The 23,408-nt window shown below is 38.9% G+C and overlaps 1 long non-coding RNA gene across 1 annotated transcript in view; it reads right to left on the bottom strand.

Annotated features, from left to right (window-relative positions):
- LOC307186196 overlaps positions 1 to 20,214 on the bottom strand; it is a 36,793-nt gene extending 16,579 nt beyond the window's left edge. The window contains exons 1-2 of the long non-coding RNA XR_013828269.1: positions 20,141 to 20,214; positions 19,633 to 19,759 (exon numbers count right to left, since the gene is read on the bottom strand). This is a non-coding gene — a long non-coding RNA (uncharacterized lncRNA). The remainder of the gene's footprint in view (positions 1 to 19,632; positions 19,760 to 20,140) is intronic.
- Positions 20,215 to 23,408: the final 3,194 nt, after the last annotated feature.

The following is a 23,408-nucleotide window of genomic DNA, read 5'->3' as shown; positions in this document are numbered from 1 at the left end:
TTCTCTGTTACCTTTCATCCATTTCAGCCCTTTTGTCCTTTACCACCCTCAGGGCTTTGTCTAGAAACAGCCCCACCAACCTACTTCTATTTATAAATAGAGAGAGATTTGTTTTATCAAGAATGCAGTTCTCCGGGCTTCCCTGGTGGCGCAGTGGTTGAGAGTCCGCCTGCCAATGCAGGGGACATGGGTTCGTGCCCCAGTCCGGGAAGATCCCACATGCCGCGGAGCGGCTAGGCCTGTGAGCCACGGCTGCTTAGCCTGCGCATCCGGAGCCTGTGCTCCGCAATGGGAGAGGCCACAACAGTGAGAGGCCCACATACCGCAAAAAAAAAAAAAAAAAAAAAAAAAAAGAATACAGTTCTCTGGGTCATGATTCTCCAGGTTTACTGCCAGGTATCAGCTGATGAGTAGGAAGAAAATTGATTTTTTTTTTAATTAACAATTTCTATCCCCTCTTCCTCCTTCTATCCTGAGCACTGCACACTAAGATAGAAACAGCATGGGTGAACTAAACTAGGACTGCAGTTAGACCCAGTCACGTGGGGTCAAGTTCATGTCCACCAGATTTCATGTTAATCACTTCCTCTTTTGCTCCTCTGTGATGTTTCTCATTCAGACTTGACACTCAGTTCCAGCCTCATTCATCCTGTGACTTGGAGACCATCCTAGAGGCCTGTTTACCTCCCTGGGTTTGTGAACTAAGAAAATAGCTCTTCTTTCTGGTTCTGATGTCTGCTCCTGGCACCGTTAGTTGAACAATTTTGCTTGAGTCCCTGAGTCTCTCTAGGAGCTGATACATGGAGGCTCCACTACCTGATTCCCTTCATGAGCCAACCAGGTTTCCAAGGTTATGACTAATTAGAAGAGATCATGTCTAATGCCTTCTTCCTCGCTCAGGTTCCATGAGTCTATCTACTAAGGGACAGCTTTTAGAAATGTTACCAATTTGTCACTTCATTATCTTGATAACCAGAAGCAGCAATGAGTCAATGAAAAGGTCACTGAGATTGAAATAAAAAGAACTAAATTCGAATGTCTGCTTAATTACATCAAGTCCCTTAGATGCAGTCGTCTCATCAATGTAAATGATAGTGAAGCCTGATTCACTAATATTTTAAGCCTTCAATAAGATAATATACATGAAAGTGTGTGTTAAGTATTACAAGCTACAAAAATGTCAAATATGTTTTCATTATTTTCTGCTTCATTCTGTGTTGATAACATTTTTCCAGACACCGTTTGAACTATAAGAGCAGATCGATTCAAATAAACACACATTTCTTGGTCACCCACTTCTATGTGGGGCATTGTGTTTGGTGCTGTGTACAAAGGTAAGTGGGCATACCTGGAGCATACAATTTGTTCAGCACTGCAGAAACGGCAAATATCCTGAATTAAGCTTTGGAACATACCAAACTATGCCTAAAGGTTGTTGAAGATTCATTTCCTCTGGAAAAGGGAGTTAGGCATATGATTCTCCAAACAAAAACCTTTTAAATCTGTGTAAATCACATTTAAAGAAAAGTGCTTCCCCCTCTACTGACTGGTATCACTTCATGAACTAGATCTGGTTTATAGGGAGCCCTCTAGAGGTCAGCTGACATTACTGCTTGCATTTTCCGGAAGGAGTCCTTAGGTCTTGCTTTAGTTGATATCTAATTTCCAGATGTGGACTGCTGAATCTCAGACAATGTAGCATTCACTTTCCACTTTAAAAATATGAATATATATTAAAATTTTGAATTTTTGAAATTAATTTATGTGGTTTTCATTTATATTTTCAGAAAAAAAAATTGAAGCAGAATTTAAAGTACAACTCTTACATCCTCTAGTACTTTTATCCCTAACTTGAAGCTGTTTCGCTCCTTGCTTTATTTCTTTGTTTTATCCCTTTACTACTTGGAAATGTATTTTCATGGATTTTGAAGTTTATGAGACAACACTATTTGTTAGATGTTTGTTCATGTTCTTGATTGACTCATACATAAATTTTTGTTCACCTTTTATGAAAAGCCCTAAATTAACTGTTTAGAGTTTATAAAATAATGGGAACTTTTATGGGTCTTTTTAATATGCTATATATTCCTGTGTTCCTGTTCATGCTTATTTTGCAACAGGTAAAATTTTTGTACAAGGAGGAAGATTTTTTGTTTGCTTTTGTTTGTTTGTTTTTAAGTTTCTTCCTCTATCCTTATATATTAGTCATATAACTCATCTGGCAGTTGATCCTGGGCCATCCTTTAATGGTCTTATCTTGTGCTCTTAAATATCTTTTAAAAAATATGTGTATCAATCAAACTTAATTTTACTCTATTTGAGGTAGAAGGTCTTACATATGGTAGGAAGTCAATGAATATCTGTTGACTTAGTTGACATAATTCTAGTTTCCTAACTACTTTCCTCATTATAAACATTAGAAAAAAGAAAAGCATTTTAGTGATTCTCATATCCATGGGATGGATTCCCAGTGATGACCAAAGATCTCTCATCCCAAAGGTCTTGAAACTATTTAGTCATAATAGCTACATTAAGATAATGGATATTTAATTTGGAAATGATAGACTTGATATCTTTGCTAGTTTTTGTTATAATTTTTAAATATCTCTTGTCTCAGGAAGAGAGCAAGGATATTGAGACACTAGGACAGAAACCCGAAGGCAAGATAGGAAAGAAAGCAGTTGCTGGAATAGAGTGGGATGGGGGGAGGGAGTGGGAGGTGTAGAGGCTTGTCATTCATGCTTATGTCAAAGGAGTAATCAGATCCGAACTTGGTTTCATCTTATTTTTTTTTCTGGCAGATTTTCTGTTTCCTTCCTCCTTCTTCCATTTCTTTCTTTATATACCTGTTAGGGAAGAATTTCTATGCCCCCATAAGCCTGGGTTTCTATATGAAGGGACTTGTACTAGACAAAGAGTGTTGGTCTCTCTTCTGACTTCCACTGTTCTCAGGATCTGACTTCCACTGTTCTCAGGAGATGGGGAGTGATTCATCTGAATGGTGAACAAATTAGAAGAAATTGAGAGGTCCCTGCTCAGCCCTTTCCAGAGGGTGCCCACCTATGACAATGACTGGGTTGATGAGTCTGTGTAATGTCGAAATGAAATAGAAGCAAGACTATCTGGCTATAAACCTAAAGTCATATTCTACCCCAGACTTTCTCCTACATCTTACTCTCAATAGTTCTAAACTTAGAATGGGAAAGAGAGTATTATCTGTGACCACCTGAAATCCAAACAATTCCCTTCCTTTTCCTTTTGAGTTGAGGTGGATTTCAAAATTATATACAAAACAACAAGATAAAATACTAGTAAGTAGCGAAACAGAAGAGAAGAATAAAATAGTTAGAACAAATAGAATAAAGCCAGAGTTTTTTTTTTTTTTTCTATTTATTCATTCAACATATGTTTATTGAGACTCCACAGTGCCAGGCTCTCTTCTAGATGGGGATGTGTAATGATGAACGGGACAGGCAAGGTTCCTGCTTCATCAACTTTACAGGACACACACACTTCACACCATGTGGTCTTACATTTTTCTCTAGAGGTGGGGGCAAAGTGTGCATTCATGTTATTAAAAGTCAAAGAAGAGGGGAAATCATCTTCAATTACATGATGAACAGGAGTTTGTCAACCCAAAGGATTGCTTCTCGCCCCAGGTTTCTGGGGGATACTATTGTTTACCACAAGGTTACCACTGAAACCGGCATTTTCTTTACTAGGATACCTAACTTTTTGCTCTAATGATTCATCCAGTGTTAGGTATCTAACCTACACTAGGTCAATCATTGGCTTGACTTAATATTTTTAGCCTTTTGTTACAGGGAATCCAAGTAATCTCTTGAAGCAGATGAAACTCAAGAGTTGTCAACAGCCATGGTTCTGGATCAGCAGCAAAAGGGTAGAAGTTAGTGAGAGACGAGAGCCCTGCCTTGTTCTAGCTGTGCCCGACAGTGTGCCAGTGGCTTGCCAGTTGAACAACTCTGTGAAGCATGTCTGCATTCTTCCAATAAAAACATTGAGTTTTAAAAGAGTTTGACTGCAGTCATAGATAGGTAGAACATAGCTGTTTGTTTTCAAGCTCTGTCATCTTGAGTTTCATGTGACATTTTCTACATATATACCTGTCTCATGCCCCGCCCCCATAAAAAAAATATCTTTCAGCTGTACTAAAATCTGTGACAATTTTGCCACAGTGAGCTGCAAAACCCTAAAATAATTACTTAATCCACCTTTGGATGTTTTTAATATTTATCATAATGCAACTCTGATTCTCTTTTCTTTCTTTTCCAGTCCTGTCTTGTGTTAATTTAAAAAGGAATTTTCATCTATTTATTCCTCAATCATCCAACCTGGACTCTCTTTAAAAGGCACCAACTGAAGCAAGGCAGTTATTTAATTTTTCAGAACACATCAGGGACTTAGACTTTCATCTCTCTGTGTCTAATTTCTGACTGTCATTAGTGTTGATTCTGAATGCTCACTACTTACCCCCAACAATCTTAAGCATTTGGAATAAAAAATATATCTTGCTTGTGTAAATTAAACCTCACTGGGGGCCAGAGATGAAATGAGATCTTTGGCTTCCACAACTTAGAAGGAGAGGAAGGAAGACGTTTAGATTAGATAAGATGTTATAGCTCACCCTGTTGTTGCCATTGTCAAAATGATGTTCCTGATGAAAGAATGAAGCAGTCTGTGAAATCCGGGCTCTTCTTCCACTCAGGGATGCAACATTTCCTTGGCAACACTTGGTCATATTTCACAGTAACTACCTAAGATTCTGAAGATAGACTCTGAATGGTTTTTGTTTTGAACTTTCTCAGGTTATTAGGAAACCAAATAAATTTTGTCAGATCTATGATTAAGGAAACTGAACTAAAATAGATAGAGGAGAAAGATCTTCCTCAGATTAAAAGCAAACAACCACAGAAAGAAAGAAAGAAAAAAAAACAAACAGATTCAGTGCTCAGAGCTCAGAAGGAAGTGGTAAAGCCTAGAACGCAGCTCTGTTGCAGCATCTACATACTCAGAAAACTCAAGAGAAAACTTAGATAAAGAGCAGTCAGCATTGTAAATTCCTTATCAGTGATGGTCAGAAGTCTTGGCAGTTCAACAAAATCTTAGGGATTTACCACAAATCTACATTATTTTCTTTTCTCAGTTGTAGCTCTCTTAAGCAAAAATACTCATGGAATTTTGATCAATTGCAATGGAAAGTATTAAGCTATTAGCTATATAAATGAATGGATTTGTAACAGCAAATACAAAAACAGTCTAAATAAACCCAATCAATTTTACTCTTAAAAGGTGTGCTGCTTTAGGTCTAGTCATAGTCATTGGCCAATTTTGATCAAGTCAATCAAGATGTAACTGTTGAAAGTGGAATATTTTGTAAGACACCAGCTCCAGGCTAACTCCAAGCCTGTACCCTATTGAAGGTGACTCAATGTCTCAGTTTCAGTCATTTTATGAAAGGGAATACATAGCCTAATACAGTGGTCCCCAACATTTTTTGCACCAGGGACTGGTTTCATGGAAGAAAACTTTTCCATGGATGGGGATTGGGGGTTGGTTCAGGTGGTAATATGAGCAATGGGGAGCAGCAGATGAAGCTTTGCTTGCTCCCCCGCTGCTCACCTCCTGCTGTGTAGCCTGGTTCCTAATGGACCATGGACCAGTACCGGTCCGCAGCCCAGGGGTTGGGGACCCCTGGCCTAATAGACCCAAAATCTGTTCACACAATTACAAATTGTTGGATATCTCTGAGATTTTTTATATCTATCTCCCAAATTTTTGTGCTTTTCCGTCTCCTTGACAAACATATTTTGCTTTGGGTTGAGGGCAATTTTCTGGAAGCTCAACCTCAAAGATGAGGCAGGTGCTAAATGACTGAGATACATCCTAAGAGTTGGAATCTAAAGGCAGACACAGAAGCATAAGACATGATTTGTGCCCATCAAACCTATGAGTTGTTTCTGAAATTAGGTTTTCATTTCCACTAAATAGCTCTGCAATTTTTGACAGCTGTGACTCCATTGACTTCAGGGTAGTTTAGCAATGGGAATTAGATGCCATATCAAGTCCCCCTCTGCTCAATCCACATGTCCAGTTTGCTTCTGAGTGCTTGTACTTCCACTTACAAATGTCTTCCTCCAGGGACACCTCCTTGTTTCTGTAGCCTCTTCTCATTAACACTCACTAGCGTTGGTTTTTACCTCTTTTTGAGTTTGCATACCTGCAATCTATGGCCTGTGTTAATATTTGGAAGTCACTAGTGATCCGATTCCTCACCCTACTTTCTCCACTTGTTTTGGTCACTGTATGTATATTGTGCATTACTGAATTGCTTAAAATATCCTTGTGACGGAAAGTGGACTGTACCCATTTGGAACTTTGCTGTCTCTAGGTATGTGTGGTTACCCCAATGGTCTACCTCTTTACTATGGAGAAGCTATAATAATCACCACAGCATCACAGTGGAGAGCATGAGCTGGAATGGGAGCCGAACACAGGTGAGATTCAAGCTCTGTCCGCTGCCTGCTAAAGAAAAACAGGTGCGTTTGCTTGCTTGCTTGTTTATGAATTTTATTTTATTTTACTACTGTCTGGATGGTCACAGTGAAACAAACACTCTGAAATTAAATTCATTTTTCCATCTGATGATAACATAAAACACATTGCCTTATACTCTCTTAAATACACCATTTTAAACAAGAGGAGGAGGTGACAAACAGGGCTTTGGAGTCAGAGTGCCCTGGCCCATACCTGCAGTCCACTCCCCAACTTCTTTAAAGAATTCATGAGTGCTTGAGCTAGTTCCTAAGCCCACACTGTGCCAGTGTTCTCAGCTGTATAATGGATATAAAAGCCATACCTACCTCATAAAGTGTTATGAGTATTAAATGTGAAACCACATTTAAGCATCAAGCCTGGGATAATTATGATGATAGCAACTTAAGGCATTCCTGGTAGAGTTACTGCTTACCAGGCTCTATTCTCTAGCACTTTACATACACTTGGTTATTAAACCTTGCAAGTGCTATTTTGATCTTCGCTTAATAGATAAAGAGACTGATGTTCAGGGAGGTTAATATAAATTTTCCAATATCACAAAGCCAGAAAGTGAAGGGTTTGATATTTGAAACCAGATCTGTTTGGTTTTATGGGTTATGCTCTAAGGATAGTGCTATCTTTCTATTAGGTGGTGAACCAAAGCCAGACCACTGGTGAGAAATTGTGTTAGGAAATTGATTTTCAGATTAGTGGGCTTTATAGTATACCAGGAAGGGAGTTTAAAAAATAATGGTGGGCTTCCCTGGTGGCGCAGTGGTTAAGGGTCCGCCTGGCGATGCAGGGTATGCGGGTTCGTGCTCCGGTCCGGGAAGATCCCACATGCCGCGGAGCGGCTGGGCCCGTGAGCCATGGCCATTGAGCCTGCGCGTCCGGAGCCTGTGCTCCACAACGGGAGAGGCCACAACAGTGAGAGGCCCGCGTACCGCAAAAAAAAAAAAAAAAAATAATAATAATAGTAAGCTAACTGAATTCTCAAAAGTAATTCTTGATATCCCAGTAGCCTTTAGGCTATGTGTAATTTCATGCAATTGTGTAACATTTATCAAATGTGAACTTGGTGCCAGGTAGTATAGGATACCAAGGTTATAAATAGGAATAATTGTGACCTCTACCCTCATTTTTGCTGACCCCATTCCCTGAACCACATCTTTTTTCTTTTTTCTTTCTTTTTTTTTTTTTTTTGAAGTATAGTTGATTTACAATAATGTGTTAGTTTTTGGTGTACAGAAGAACACTGTATATAGTTCCCTCTGCTATTCAGTAGGACCTTGTTTTTTATCTATTTTATGTACAGTAATTTGTATCTTCTAATCCCACAGTCCTAATTTATCCCTGCTCTACCTACCTTTCTCCTTTGGTAAGCATAAGTTTGTTTTCTATGTCTGGGAGTCTGTTTCTGTTTCATAAATGAGTACATTTTTGTTATATTTTAGATTCCACAGATAAGTGATATCATATGGTATTTGCCTTTCTCTTTCTGACTTGCTTCACTTAGTATGATAATCTCTAGGTTCATCCATGTTGCTGCAAATTGCATTATTTCATTCTTTTTTTATAGCTGAGTAATATTCCATTATATATATATATATATATATATATATATATATATATATATATATCACTTCTTTTTTATATCCATTCATCTGTTGATGGACATTTAAGTTGCTTCCATGTCTTCGCTATTGTAAATAGTGCTGCTATAAACATCAGTGTGCACATATCTTTTTGAATTATAGCTTTGTCTGGATATATGCCCAGGAGTGGGATTGCTGGTCATATGGCAACTCTATTTTTAGTTTCTTGAGGAACCTCCATACTATTTCCTATAGTGGCTGCACCAGTTTACATTCCTACTAACAGTGTAGGAGGATGAACCACATCCTTTATCATGGCCTCTCAGTGGTTAGAAAAAAGTTTCCCAGAATGAAAAAGGGAAGAAATTGATTTGGATTTGGGGCTGGGATCAACTCACACAAATAAAATCTGATTTTGAAAATCCTAAGCCTTGGATGTGAGAAAGCAGTGATCATCATATCTGCTAACTTTGCTGTTATGACTTGAATTGTGTCCCCCCCCCAAAAAAAAAAAGATGTGCTGAAGTCTTAAATCCAGCACCTGTAAAGATGACCTTATTTGTAAATAGGGCTTTTGTATATTTAATCAAGTTAGTAAGGTCATTAGGGTGAGCCTAATCAAATATGACTGGTGGCCTTATACAAAGAGGGAAATCTGGATATGGACACACAGGAAGAACACCATGTGAAGAGACAGAGACACACAGGTGGAAAACAACCATATAGGGATGGAAGCAGACATTAGAGTGATACGACCACAAGCCAATTAATGTCAAGGATTGCCCTTAGCCACTGGAGGCTAGGAGGGAGGCATGGAGCATATTATTCCTCAGATCCTCCAAAAGGAGCCAACCTTGCCAACACCTTAACTTAAGACATTTAGTTGCCAGAACTGTGAGACAATAAGTTCCTGCTGTTTTAAGCCACCAGGTTTGTGGCATTTTTATGGCAGCCCTAGGAAACTAGTGTATCTGTCAAATGACAAAGTTGGGAAATAATTCTCCAGGAAGTCTAACATTCCAGAAGCAGGTAGAGAGAACTAACTCTTAGGTGGGTTTTTATGTCAAATAATAGAATTCAAGGCACAGTACATTGAAATCTAGGCTGTAATGATGACAAGCAGATTATACATAGCCACCATTCTCCCCTAGTCAATACTTTCCTAAAGGAATATAACTCTCAAACCCACCATTCCACTGATCCCACCTTCTCCAACATGCAGAGATGTCTTCACTTCCCTACCTTTTTCTTATAGTTTTCTTTTTATCTTTTCAGTCTACCTGTGCCCTCAACCAAATTTTTTCTTCTACTGCCCCTTGTCACTTTAACTTGAGCACATATGGGCTACTATTGTAGCCAAGAATTCACTTTATTATTTTCTGTTTGTCCTTCCAAACAACATGTCCAGGATCCCACCAACTCTTGTACTTCACTCACTCCTTGAAATGCCTGTTTTAACACTTTTCTAAATAAAAGGAATCCCTAAATGTGTCTTTCTTTGTTGAAAAAAAAAAAGCTAAGGAAAAGAGGAAATGGAAGCTTCTTTCCATATTGCCTGAAGAGTGAGCTTTGATGGGTCCAAGTTTCCTTAATTAAAATAACATTTGTGAGATTTAGACAACTTGAATTGTTTTGAATCCCTGCTCTGTCACTGACTAGCTCAGTACCCCTGGATGTATTACATAATTTACATGTGCCCCAGCTGCCAAACTGTAAGATGGGGTAACAGTGCTGCTTAACTTAAAGAACTGTTGTGAAGGTAAATTAAGTAATCATGTATATGTTCTTCATGCCTGATACTTAGTAAGGACCAAGTATACATTAGCTCTTCCTATTAGTCATCTATATTTTTGGTAAATATTTTATTTTTACAATAATGTGCTCACCAAGTTCTGTCTATTCCTTGTTTAACTGGGACTTTTGCATAATTTTTTATGCAATCTCTTAATAAGAAATCAAAGTGGTAAAATTGAAGAATAAATATAATAATAAACAAAGTACAATCAATGCCAATAAATATTCTTTGGTGCTGTTTTTTTGTTTGTTTGTTTATTTGTTTTTTGTTTTTCATTTTTAACTTGGCTTGCTGCAATTGATTTTACACCTGCATTTTATGAAGCATATTTCATTCTTCTAAGTATTCAATTACACTGAATAGATGTACTAGTACAGGCTGATAGCTATACCATAACTAGAAATAGCAGTAAATCCACATTTAGGAAAGCTTCCAAAGCTACTGTCGAAGCATTTCCTTTGTGTCTGAGATTCTTCATCTTGGGAAGAAAAGGAAAGAAAACTTCGAGGAGTACACTGGAAGTCAGCTCTATTCACTGGTGAGGCTGAATCTGACCTCTGTACTCTGACACCAAATTAAATCTTGGAGACAGAGTTTTGGGTGAAGTAGAAAAGAATAGCTTTATTGCTTTGCCAGGCAAAGGGAGCCACAGTCGGCTAATGCCCCCCAAACTGTGTGTCCCCACCTGGACGGCGTAATGAGAAGTTTTATAGTAATGGTTCAGAGAGAGCGTGTGCAGTTCTTGGACATTCTTCTGATTGGTTGGTGGTGAGGTAAGTGGGTGAGTCAGTATCATCAACCTTCTGGTTCCAACGGGTCTGGGGTCTCCGTGCTTGAGAGCACCATAACGTTAATTTCTCTCACTTGGTTGGGGGTCTGCAAAACTGTTCAAAGGTATTCTTATGTATATCCCTGAGGGAGAACAAGGACCCTACCACAAGGCTGCACTACTGTTTTTTTGGCTTTCCTTTGTCTGCACACCCTCTCTTCCTTAATAGCATCTATTTGAACCTGCTTGATGGAACTCAGGGAGGGTCCTTGAGGCTGAATGTAGCTTATTTCCTGTAATCAAGAAACGGGGGACACAGAAAGGCTTTTGTTCCCAGGAGCCCCACAGAGTCCTGCTCAGTATCATTGGCATGAAATATAGGATATGAGAATGCAAGGAATGCAGTCCAATGTGCCAAGGCAATTTGGGGCTGTTGTCACTATAAAAACTCAACATATAGTATAGATATACGTTTATTGAGTTAGTTGTTGGCCCCTACTAAGACACAGAAAATATAAATGGGGCAATATAATTTCAAGAAGATAAGTCTTCATCTTAATTTCAATATATTAAGTCCAAAGGGATTTTATTTGTATTGTTTGTTGGGGTTTATGTTTTTCTTCCTTTATTTTCTTTCTTTGAAGGGGACCCTATTACATATGATTTAGCACTTAAATGATTTAAACTGATTAATGATTAGAAGAATGGGTAGATGACTGGATATATGGAGAGTAGTATGGACAGTAGTCTGAATAGTAGGTTGTATTGATGTATGATAGGATGGGAGGTAGAGGGATGGATATATTCATAAAAGGCAGGTTTCTCCAAATACTCTAAAAGGCAATTACCAGATGTCTGGAACATAGAAGGCATTCAAAACATCTTGCCTAACTCAATTTTATAGGTACCTATTCCCCCAGATGTATAGTAAATTTTGCACCAAATGGGCATCAAAGTTGGCTGCTGATTGACTTCCATTTGGCATATATCTAATTGTCTTCTACAAAGATAAGATGATAGGAGCCAGTGTCAGGGTGGACAGATTCTGCTCATCAAGGTCTACTCCCAAGAAGAGGTGAAAATACAGGACATAGAAGTACCAAAGGAAAGAGGACACACTTCTTTCCCCACCAAAAGCACTTAAATGGAGTGAGACAAGCATGAGATTTAAAATGAGAAGACATGAGTTAGTGTCCTCATATATTGCCTGCTTGCATTATGATATTGGGCAGGTCCCTAAGCTATCCTGAGTATCATTTTTCTCAAATGTAAATTGGGAAATATGCCCTCTTAGGGAATTCAATTAAAGAAAGCTCATGAGCTTGTGTGTTAAACTTTAGAGTGCTCCACAGATTTAGTCAATATCCCTATCAGATGCAATAGGGAAGGTCAGCTTCCTAAACTGTAAAAGTATAAAAGGTGAGAGACCTTCCACAGGCCGCTGAGGTTTTGAGACATGTGACTTCCCAGGACTATAGAGTTCTGTTAAATACATTTTTCAATATTTTGTTCTTGAAGCAGTTTGTATCAAATACAGTTAAACAGCAAAGCTTGGGAGCAAAAGGAATAACAAAGGCACATGTCAACATATCTAACCTCTTGCAAATCATTCCTACAATTCCAAATTATATTTTTACTAAGTAACGGGGGAGGTGCTTTTTTCCTGGAAAAACCCCACCAGCCACAATCTGGACTGTGCCTGGAATCTCAGGTGCTGTGTAGGACAGAAATACATTATAAAACATGAGCCTGCCTCCCCTCGGTGCAGCTTCATTGCATATTTATACCTGTGGCTCCACTGTGCTTCTGAAACAGGAGATATCCTTGTTTACTGTTTGGACTGACTCCACTGCCACTCACCTGTGCTGAGCTTAATCTGGCAGCCCCCTTCTGAGCCAGTAAAGCTTTTTTTTTTTTTTTTGAGCCAGAAGGAGGCTGGGGAGTCTCCATAAATTCAGAGTCCACAACAAGTATTGACAGGAAGAACATACTGAGCTCTGAGGCCTTTCCAGCGCTTGCAGGATCAAAAATGCCAGGGCAATAACACAGGTGCACGGTGTCACAAAAGTTGGCCACCAAATCACACATGCTAATCAGAATGCCTGAAGGTTGGCAGAGTGCAGGCAGAAATTTCTCTCCCACCCATCTCCACTCAACTTTTCTGGGGAACCAACAGAGAGATGTTGGATCTGATTGTTAATGAATCAGGACACACTTTATTGGTCCTAAAGCACATTTGTCATGGCAATTTACATGAGCTAGCACCAGGCTACCACAGCTTGCTGCAGAATCTAGCAAGCATTCATTTTAATGAACTAACACACGCAGAACGACATATACTTCTTTTTATGGTATTTATTACATATTGTCATACACACTGTTAAATTAAATTATGGGACCATTTGCAAACTGAAAAAAAAAAAAAAGTGTTCCTCATTAGAGCAAAAAGGAATCTTAAGAGACACCCACTCCAGCAGCTCTTACTCTGTTAGAAATAGAAGAAATTCTCGTGGTATTCTATGCTTCATCCTAGCTAAAAGGAGACCCAGAGACTTGCACCTAAGGCGGGGTCCTGGAAGTCTGGGATGGGAAGGATAGGTCCTTGGATTATACAAGGCAGAGTCCAAGAGAAAAATCGACTTTGACAAATAGGTAACCAAGTTATCAATTCTTAGGAACTGAAAGAAAAATCCAAATCATGGGCAGAATGGAGGATAATGCACCAGAACAAAAGAATTCAACATGAGGAGTGGGTAGAAGACACTGGAGAGAGTCCTTGAGTAGGTGAAACACTAGGTCAAGGTGGCAGGATGTTCCAACAACTTAGACTTTAACTTTTCATAAAAAATTATTAATAATATCTTGGCTCTCAATGTACACGTCCACTTGCAGTTGGAATAAAGTGGTTTGATGTGATTTCTCTCTCTAGGACTTTCTGGAATGTTGTTATTTGCCCTCCTCCACATTTTCACTAATTGCCCATACTCTAAGCTCCTGCCTTTCTGAGAATCAGTGTAGCATGATGATTTAAGAACATAGACTCTTGGTTCAAATCAGACCTACACCTACTGGCTATTTTCCCTTGGGAGACTTACTTAACCTCTGTATCCTGTGCACTTATAAAATGGGAGCAATGATAATAACTATCTTTAGAGTTAGTGTGAGGATTGAGTTAAAATATGACAGGCCCTTAAAACAGTGCCTGATAATTAATGAATGCTATTTAGGTGTCTCTAATCTTTATTGATATTCATTATGTATCTTCTTCTCCTCTATTGTCTAGGGCTAGCCATGTGGAGGAAGGCAAGAATAACAGGCTGAGATAAAAAATAAATAAATGAAAGTTAACATAACTTTCAGTTGAATATTGTTGACTTTTTTAATGTGGCATTTTGAAATAGGGATAATTAGGCACATTGGTATAAATAAGTAGAATGCTTTTGAATGCAGACTGACACAAGTGTGTTAAATTGGAGACTCAAATCATATGAACAATATCACCATCATTAATGTGATTTTTCAAAATGGTGATCACTTATATAACTCAGAGTAAAGTTCTGAAAAAAGAAAAGTACAATTGCTTATTGATTTGCACATTCATTGCATTCTTGGACATCCAAGGTATAATAAAAATAAACAAAAATTCCTTTGGGATTTTATGAAAAACAGACATACTTTCTGGGTCCACACAATTATAATCAGGTTTTTTACTCACAAGAATGGCAGAATGGCAAAGTCATACAGAGCACAGAACAATTCTGTATTGTGCGGGAGGGACCGTGCAATGCATTGCAGGATGCTAGCCTCCCTGGGCCCTGCCTTCTAAATACCAGTAGTCCTCTTCCCCCCATTCATCATGATAATAAAAAAAAATATCCCCCAAAATTTTCAAAATGCCTCATAAAGTAAAGCATTGACCTAGAGACTGTTCAGGACTGGGAGGAAGTTTATTGATAGAGAGAAAGCCACAAGCATTTGACCAGGGAGTTCATACAGAGTAATAATGGACCAGGAACAAAATCCAGTGAAATACAAATATTTGAGGGACAAGAAAGGGTGAGAAACAGGCTGCAAAGACTGGAACACACAGATGGAGGACCAGGACCAAGGTCAAAAGAGAAGAGGGAAAGACAGTTTTCTAAAGAAGAGAATAGTCAACGGTATTGAATGGAGTAGGTCAATTAGGTTAAATGAGGGACTGTTGTAATTCCACTGAATCTGAAAATTGAGGTAATTTCTGAACTGTCCCAAGGCTGTCAGTGCTGCCTTTTTGGGTAGAGAATATATTGTAGCCCATTTAAAACTGGACATCAAGAACTGGAGACAGTTTGCTGTCAACTCTTTCTGAAAGCCTACATGAGAGCAGAGCGGGATGGGGAATAATAATTGATATGGCTCATTGGTTCAAACCACCTGAGTCTTAACTCCCATTCTTTCACATTTCTTTCACGAGGTACATTACCTTTCCATACATGTAAAATGCAGAGTAATGTCTGACTTCAAGCAAACCGGCAGATGCATTTTAATTTGTTTTTAAAACCAAAGATGTTTCAGATTTAAACAAGAGACACTTTTTCTTGAATACGTTCTACAAAGGGAAAGTGAACATATATAGACCTTATCCTCTTCTTGAAGTCCCTGTCAATATTTTTAGGCATGTTCTGGTTATAACCACAGGTCATGTAAACAATAGCACATTCCTTTCTATTTTCCCACCATTTGCCAATCTGGCACATTTTCTGTTTCTTTCCAGGAGAAACAGGCCAATATTGCTGTGTCTGAAACCATTACAGCTTCTCCCAATAACTGTGCATAGCCTTAGAAATGTCAACAATTTCTGGCTGTGGAGAATCTGATTGCCAACATTTGCCTTCAGTCTTGCAGTTGAAGTGGCAAAGAAGAGCATCCTCAGAATATTATCTTAAGGATGGAAGAGAGTTGAGTATGTTTATATGCTGAAGAGGGCAAGGTAAAGAGACTGATAGAATGGAACTTAAAATGGTTAATTGTTGAAATAAGAACTTCAACAAGGCTGGAGGGAAGGAATCCAAAACATCCATCTTAGATAGAGGGAGAGACCCCTTTCTCATTTCATAGGAGGAAAAAAGAAAAGTATAATCATGGCTATGGTGAGTGGGGGATGGGGGGATGAGACTTTTCAGAAGCTCATGTACAGGCCTATATCACTTAGGATGCTTTAATAGATGTCCCAAGAAAATTTGAGTTAAACAATAAAGATATTTATTATCTCATTTAAGAAGTTATATATATATATATATATATATATATATATATATATATATCTATCTCCAGACTTAGATAATAATAATAATGTGAAGTAATGAATAGAATTATCTGAAAAATGACCCTAAAATCTCACTCTTAGTTGCTAGGAAAACAGGTCAGCTGAGGCAATGGAGGAAGGTTGCTACCTTCTCCAAGAGGGTGGAGCAGTACTCAAGCTAATTTCTATGCTGGGGAACCATTGGTTCCCTTCCCCTAGCACTCCTAAGCAGTTTTTGTAAACCAGTGGTTTTCAATATATAATCCATGGTCCATGGACCAGCAGCAACATCACCTGGGAACATGTTAAAAACAAATTCTCGAACCCCATCTCAGACTACTGAATTAGAAACCCTCAGGTTTTAGTAATCCATATTCTAACAAGCTAATGTTTGAGATCCACTGCTGTAAACAGCTGATACCCCAAATCCAGATGCAAAGACCAGATTATTGAGGATTTCAAAGTCAGTTATGAAGACTTTATAGAGACAAACAGGAGACTAGATCTTTGTGATACCAACGTCATGTTGCTAGTAGCCATCCTCCTGGAGCCATTTCAAATGGATCCTCCAATTTAATTAGGAAAAGTGAAGATTGCTGGTTTTTAGCAAATGTCACACAAATTTGATCAATCACAAGGGTATTCACAAGAGCACGGCAGAGACAGTGTCCTAAAGGTCATGCTGATTCAGTTTTACCTGAAAATTTGGCTCAACATTCTAAAGCTCAAACATTCCTTATGGTATGAGAACATAAGACAGACCTAAACTTGCAGGCCAGTTCTGCCTTAGACTAGCTGTGAGGCCTGGTGTATCTTAGCCACTCTGAACATAACTTTCCTCAATAAAGCTCATACATACTGAACTCTTAAAGTTATTGTGAAAAAAAAAAAAACAGGATCATGTATATTACACTTAATGCAGTGTTTGAGGTGTCATAATAACTCAATAAGTGATCACCAAATTGCTCATTGCAGTGTGGTTTCTGTTGAGATTTTTGTCGTTGATGGCACCTGATCTGGGTGTCATGCTGAAGCTACAAGGAAAAACGATAGTAGATAAAGGGGGAGTATACAAAACCAGTAAGAAATACAGTCTGGGAGAGCAGGGTCACAGAAAAGGCTTCCAAGAGCATGATACTTGAGATACACCTTGATAGTTGAGTAAGAGAGAGAAGAGGCATGAGGAAAGGTGACTCAGAGCTGAGGTTGCAGCTTGGAGATAGGCACAAAGGCTGAAGACGGTTCTACCATTTTGAGAATGTTCACGGAGTGCAGCTCCAACAAGGAGTAAGATTCATGCCAAAAGAGGATAAGATGAAACTGAAAACTAAGCCGGAGACCTTGTCATGAAGATGCTATTTGGCCAAACGAAGATATCAGCCACCTTTGAATAAAATGGGAATAGATCGATGAGCTTTCAGCAGGGGAATGAGATCTGCTTTAAAAATGCTACCCAGCCTAAAGGGAGGAGAATATACTGAAATGGAAAAGAACGTTGGAGTCAATGGATTTGTTTGGAGCTTGTTAGCATAAATCAGGACTTTAGTTAATAACATATTGGTTAATCAATTGTGATAAATGTACCACACGAATGTCAGTAATAGAGGAAAATGTGAGGGAATGGGGTTAGTTGGAGGAGCAGAGGGGTATTTAGGAACGCTGTAGTTTCTGCTTAATTTTTCTGTAAACCTAAAACTGCTCTAAAAAATAAAGTCAATTAATATAACAACAACAACAACAACAAAAAGAGAACAAGGATGAGGGCTTGGGTAAGGCCATGGGAGGAGAGTGAGAGACAGTTTTAAGAGACTGTGATGAAAAATAATGTTTTGATAGATAACAGGAACCTCGTGATCAAGATTTCCCACATTAAGAAAAAAGAATATATACAATAGACTCTTGGAGCACATCTTATATGACTAGCAATGTGCCAGGAACAATGGGACTTGGTTCCTGAGTTTAAGACCTCACGACATCACTAGGAGAAAAAGCTACATGTTCTGGACACTATTTGAACATGCTGAGGACAGCAGGTGCTAAAAGCTAGAGCAGATGGAAGAGACCCAAGTAAAAAAAAGGTCTTGAAAAAACTATTCTTGACCCAAAACCCAGAGTCCCAGGATCTAGTCCTAACTGTCATTGTCTTGAGGGGTAGTGACCTTGAGCAAGTCACTAACCCTTTCTGGCCTTAGTTTCCTCCTCTATATAAATGATGAAATTGGAATTGAAGATATAGGGAAATGAGCCAAGACCATGCCCCTCCAAACACAGTTTACACCTGCAAGCTGGCACACTGAAAGTTATGGGGTAAGCAGAGTGCATTTTCCTAGAAAAGCTTTTTTTTCCTGATAATAAGTAATTCAAAACATTACCCTTCTATTAAAATAAACATAGACATACTCTAGCATAAAATACAAATATGCATACATTTTAAAGATAAAACACAAAACTTCAAAGACGTTTTTGGCTTGCAAGGTGTGATAAGTAGACTTCTAAGATGGTCTCAGTGATCTCCACCTCCTGGTATTTGAATCCCTGTGTAATCTCCTCCCCTTGAAGATATGCTAGACCTATAACTTTCCTCTAAAGAATAGAATACAACAAAAGTTATGGGATAACATTTCTGAGATTAGGTTATAAGAGACTGTGACTTTCCTTCTCTGTATGCCTATCTCTCTCTCTCTTCACTTAATCACTCTGATAAAGCCAGTTGCCATGTTGTCAGCTGCCCTACTGAGATGTCCACATGGCAAGGAAGGGCCAGCAAGGACCTAAAGCCCTTAGTCATACCACCCACAAGGAACAGAACCCTGTTAATAACTGTGTGGCTGAGCTTGGTAATATATCCTTTCACATTTGAGTCTTGACATGAATTAAACCCTGGTTGATGGTGAGACACCAGATAACCCCAGCTAAGCTCTTCATGGATCCCAGCCCCACAGGAACAATGAGATAATGCAGGTTTGTTTCTGGTGTAATTTGTTATAAAGCAATGGTTAACTAATAGAAGAGGGATCACTCGAGGCCGTGGCCAGAGATACCAATTGAAGTAGTGTCTCCTTTGCCTCTTCCTTTAGTAAAACTTGGTGGAAATGTCTATGAAACACCTTTAAGAAGAGCAACCTTTAAAGGAGTGGGGCAGGCGGAGGGGTGTTTCACTGTAAGTATAAACTCCCAGATTGCAGATCTCTAGAATGCAAACTTCTCTGGGTCCAGGGAATGTAATGGAAACTAAGCTATTTGCCCTAGATTTCCTGGCTGATTTATGATGAGCTGGAACTAAATGCAGGTCCTCTGATACCCATGTAGTCTTCTACCAAATGACCCTGAGCCCTGGTATACCTGAGTTTATCTGAATATATGTGATTACACTAATTATTAGTGTTATATATGATATATGCATAAAACTATAGTCATTATCCTTACTGAATCCACAAATCCTTTTCTAAACATTTGCTGGTTCACTTATTGGTTTGAAGCATCTGAATGCAAGGTCATTTCTCTCTTTTTTTTTTTTTTTCCTGTTTGTATTCAGTGACTCCTAAAGGATACTATCAAGACTCTTTGGATGATGATCACACAATGTTGAATTGAAAACATTTCCCAAAGCCCCAAGACATATTTCAACACTCACCTCCAGATACCATTGTTGCATGGCTTCCCAAGATAAGGCTGGCCCTACTTTATAATTCGACTCTACTTCAGGCCAGAGGGAGTGAAGCAGAACATCATAAACCCAGCCAGTGGAATGTTCTTCCATCCTAAAGACAAGTTGTAGAGAAATGATATGGTAAATGTGGATAGACAGTCCCTGCTTTTAAAGAACAGCGAGTTCTTGGAAAAGCCAATGTAACCCTCAGAGCAACCATAATTGCCATGGATACCCAGAGAGCAGGGGACAAAGCTACTGTTGTTTTTGCTTCTACTTGGCTGCCGCAGCTATTCTTGTTGTTACGTTACTGTTTTTGTTGCTGTCCTTTTAACGGCCCCCTGCCCTTGGCATGTGTCCTTCAACCACCTTGGAATGTCTTAATAATGTGGAACGCGATGTTATTTACCTATGCATTGTGTTTGTCAGGATGATCTAAATTATGCCGCAGTAACAAACAATCCCATATTTCTGATTCATACTAAATGCTCACCATGGATTAGCTGCAGGCTTCTCTGGGTCCTTCTCACTCCAGAGCTCAGGCTGTCAGAGCAGCCATCTCTAAACCATTGCTGATTATGGTAGCACAGGGAAAGGCAACGTAGCAATTGTGAACTTGTTCTAAAGTGCTTTCCCAGAAGCGATACAACGACATTTCATTGGCCAAAGCAAGTCACACAGCCATGCCTAACTGCAAGGAGAGAGAAAAATGCAATCCTAGCATATGCCCAGGAGGAAGAGAGTTATAATACTTGGAGGAGTCTGAATATCTATGAGACACACATCCTCAAGTTAAGGTTATATTAGAGGCTTATGAGCAGAAAGTATATAAATATATACATCAACATTAAATCTGAAAATTTTATAACAGGGCTAAATGGTTTGCAAAGTCCCATTCTTTTTGATCAAATGGCATTCTCCCCAGTTTCAATCACACTTAGCGGAGACAATGCAGTCAAACAAGTAAGACATTGTTTCATGGACAATCTCTTCTTTACTCTCAGCTTATGTTCTCAGCCTCATCTCCAATCTCGATCAGGGATTTTGCTTCAGTTTTTTTTCTGCCTTCTGTATCTCTAAACACATTCTGTATCTGGCGTCCTCTGTCCCTGCCATCACTCTTTCTTCCCATCTTTTCATAGCCAAGAATCTTAAGAGTAGTCAGTGTCAATTCTCCTCTCTCTCTAACCTCACATTCTTCATACTTAGAGGTTCTACCCATACTCAAAGGGGAGGAGACTAAACAAGAGTGAGGGGCATTAAGGTCATCTTAGTATTCTGCCTGTCACAACTAACAAAGAGCCACGGATCAAGAAAGTTCAACTACAGGTGGGAGCTGCATCTCACTTACTTAAAATCTCTAACCAATAGGATAGTTCCTGTTGAATGAGAGAATGAACAAATTACTGAGGACTCTGTGTCACCTTCTACCATCTTCTATGGGTACCTCTACCCCTAACAGACACTAACATCACTGATGTCTTGATTATCTGGAAATCCTGGCATCTCAACAGGAATGCTTCTCTGTTTCCTGCCTCAGTATAGTATAATGCATGGGCACAAAATCTCTGGAATCTAATGGCCCAGGTTCAAATTCCACCTTTCTCTTTTAATGCCTTGTCATGCTACTCGAAGTCACACATAATCTCACTCAGGCTAAGCCTTTTTCTAAGGATAATAATAATAACTGTCTCAGAGGTTTCACAAGGATGAACTAGGATGTTGTGAAGCACACACCTAGGCACACACTAAGCATTCAACAAATGTTAGATATTATTGTTATTATCACTTCCACCTATACCTTTATGTCATCAGTATTTCTTTCACCTCTTTTCTCTTTTTTCTCTTTCTATTTTTCTCCTTTTATAGAAGAAACCAGAAGCATGTTACACTTACCAAAGTGCTGATAATAACAAAACCAAAAACACTTGTTGGCTAACATACTCTCTCAAGAGGTGATATGATTAGCCAGTGTTCCCTCCCTGCCATGCCCCATCTGAACCTGGACCTGGACCACAGGACAGAAAGTTGAGAGTTTAAAACAAGGGGTATGAGTATCCTTTTTTTTTCTTTGTTTAAATACACTGATGTGGAAAGAAAAGTCCTAAGGTGAGGCTAAATTCTAGAAAAGAAAAACACAGATGGTTTATTAGAAATGGCTTTTCCATTAACCATCTGTGTGACCTTGGGCCTGTTACATTTCACCACTGCAAACCTGTGTGCCCTCCCCTGTAAAAAGAAGAGCTTGGCCCTTGAGATCTGACTTCCCCCACTGACATTCCGACATTTCTGATCTGACAACAGCGCAGGAATTAGCCAGAGCCTCCTGTGCAGGAATCAAGGACACATTGTGCTGATGGCTGAAGCAGGCTAAGCTCATGCATTTGACCAGTAGAGGAAAAAGTTGCCTCCACGAGATAAGGCTGAAAGTCATGGACCAGAAAGGCAGCAGAAATGGAAACTCATGCCAAAACTCTTTAGTTCTGTATATTGGATTTTTCAACCATCTTCCATGTATATTGTTAATATGGATTTCACAAGCAAGGCCATGGTTAGGTAGCATGGTCATTATCTACATTTATGAAAGACACTTAAGTTCAGGTTCTCCCCCAAGATGAGAGAACAAGGACAAACACCAGATGTAGCATTGTAAACAAGTTTAAAAGATTTCTGGTCTACAGTCCTAGATTTATGTCCATTGTCTTTTTGCTAGTTGACCTTGGAACATGACCAATAAGAAATTCTCTACTCTGAACCTCATAGTTTCTTGACCTGTAAAAGGGGAATAATAATACTAATAATGATTTAAATGTCAGAGAGTGATTTGCAAGGCCCACATCAGATCATACATATGATTTTACTTTACAAACTCTAAAATGTGTGTGTAGCAAGTTGTGTTGAGTTGTTCTGACACCTAGATCACATTCTAGCCACTCTCCCATGCATGATCACTCAGAGATTGGCAAAATAATCAACATAATCTGTCTGGCAGATACACATTCCTGAGGCTATTCCTTCATCTGTCCTTTTCTGTGTATCACACCACCCACTCACATACTGCCTTCACTCTTCTTCCCAAAGGTATGTCCATTTCTTAAAAGTTGTCATAAACTTCAACCTCACCAAGGACCCTTATGGTGATTAGACCCTCCCAACTCAGCCACTGGCCCTGCTCTGGGCTCATAAGTGGCTGGTCCCCTGTCAATCTGGCCAGTTGGACAATGTAACGCAACCTATCTTGTCTATCTTGTCTTTGTCAGGTCACAAGTGGCAAACAGAACACAGAATTTGGGAGGACTAGTTTGAAATCCAAGTCCTGTTACTAATAAGCCAGGTGATTTAGAGGAAATCATTGAATCCACTAGAAGCAAAATTTCCTTGTCTACAAAGTTAAGAAAATAATCCCTGTCCTTCAACCCCATAGATTTCTGAACATCTAGAGAGACGAAGTTGTAAAAGTGTCTTATTACCCATATAATGCTGGTCAGATAGTCCTTGCTCTTTTGTTATTTAAATATTATAATTTTATTTAAATTTTTATTAAAGTCATATGAAAACTCCCATCTGAAAATAATCTCTGACTTTATGAACTTTCACAGTACTTTTTTAAGACAAATGAAAGACAGGTTTTCTGGTTACCTAATGAAAGCCAGGTGTTTATTAAATTTATTTTCATTGCTTACCTCCTTTTATTCCTGCAACAACCCTCCAAAGAGAATATTACCCTCCCCTAAGAGAAGGTGAAGAATTATCTCCAGTTT

This window comes from Stenella coeruleoalba (assembly GCF_951394435.1).
Source record: "Stenella coeruleoalba genome assembly, chromosome: 4".
Lineage (NCBI taxonomy): Eukaryota > Metazoa > Chordata > Mammalia > Artiodactyla > Delphinidae > Stenella > Stenella coeruleoalba.
Note: the sequence above shows the minus strand (reverse complement) of the source record. Positions and strands in the feature narration are given on the sequence as shown.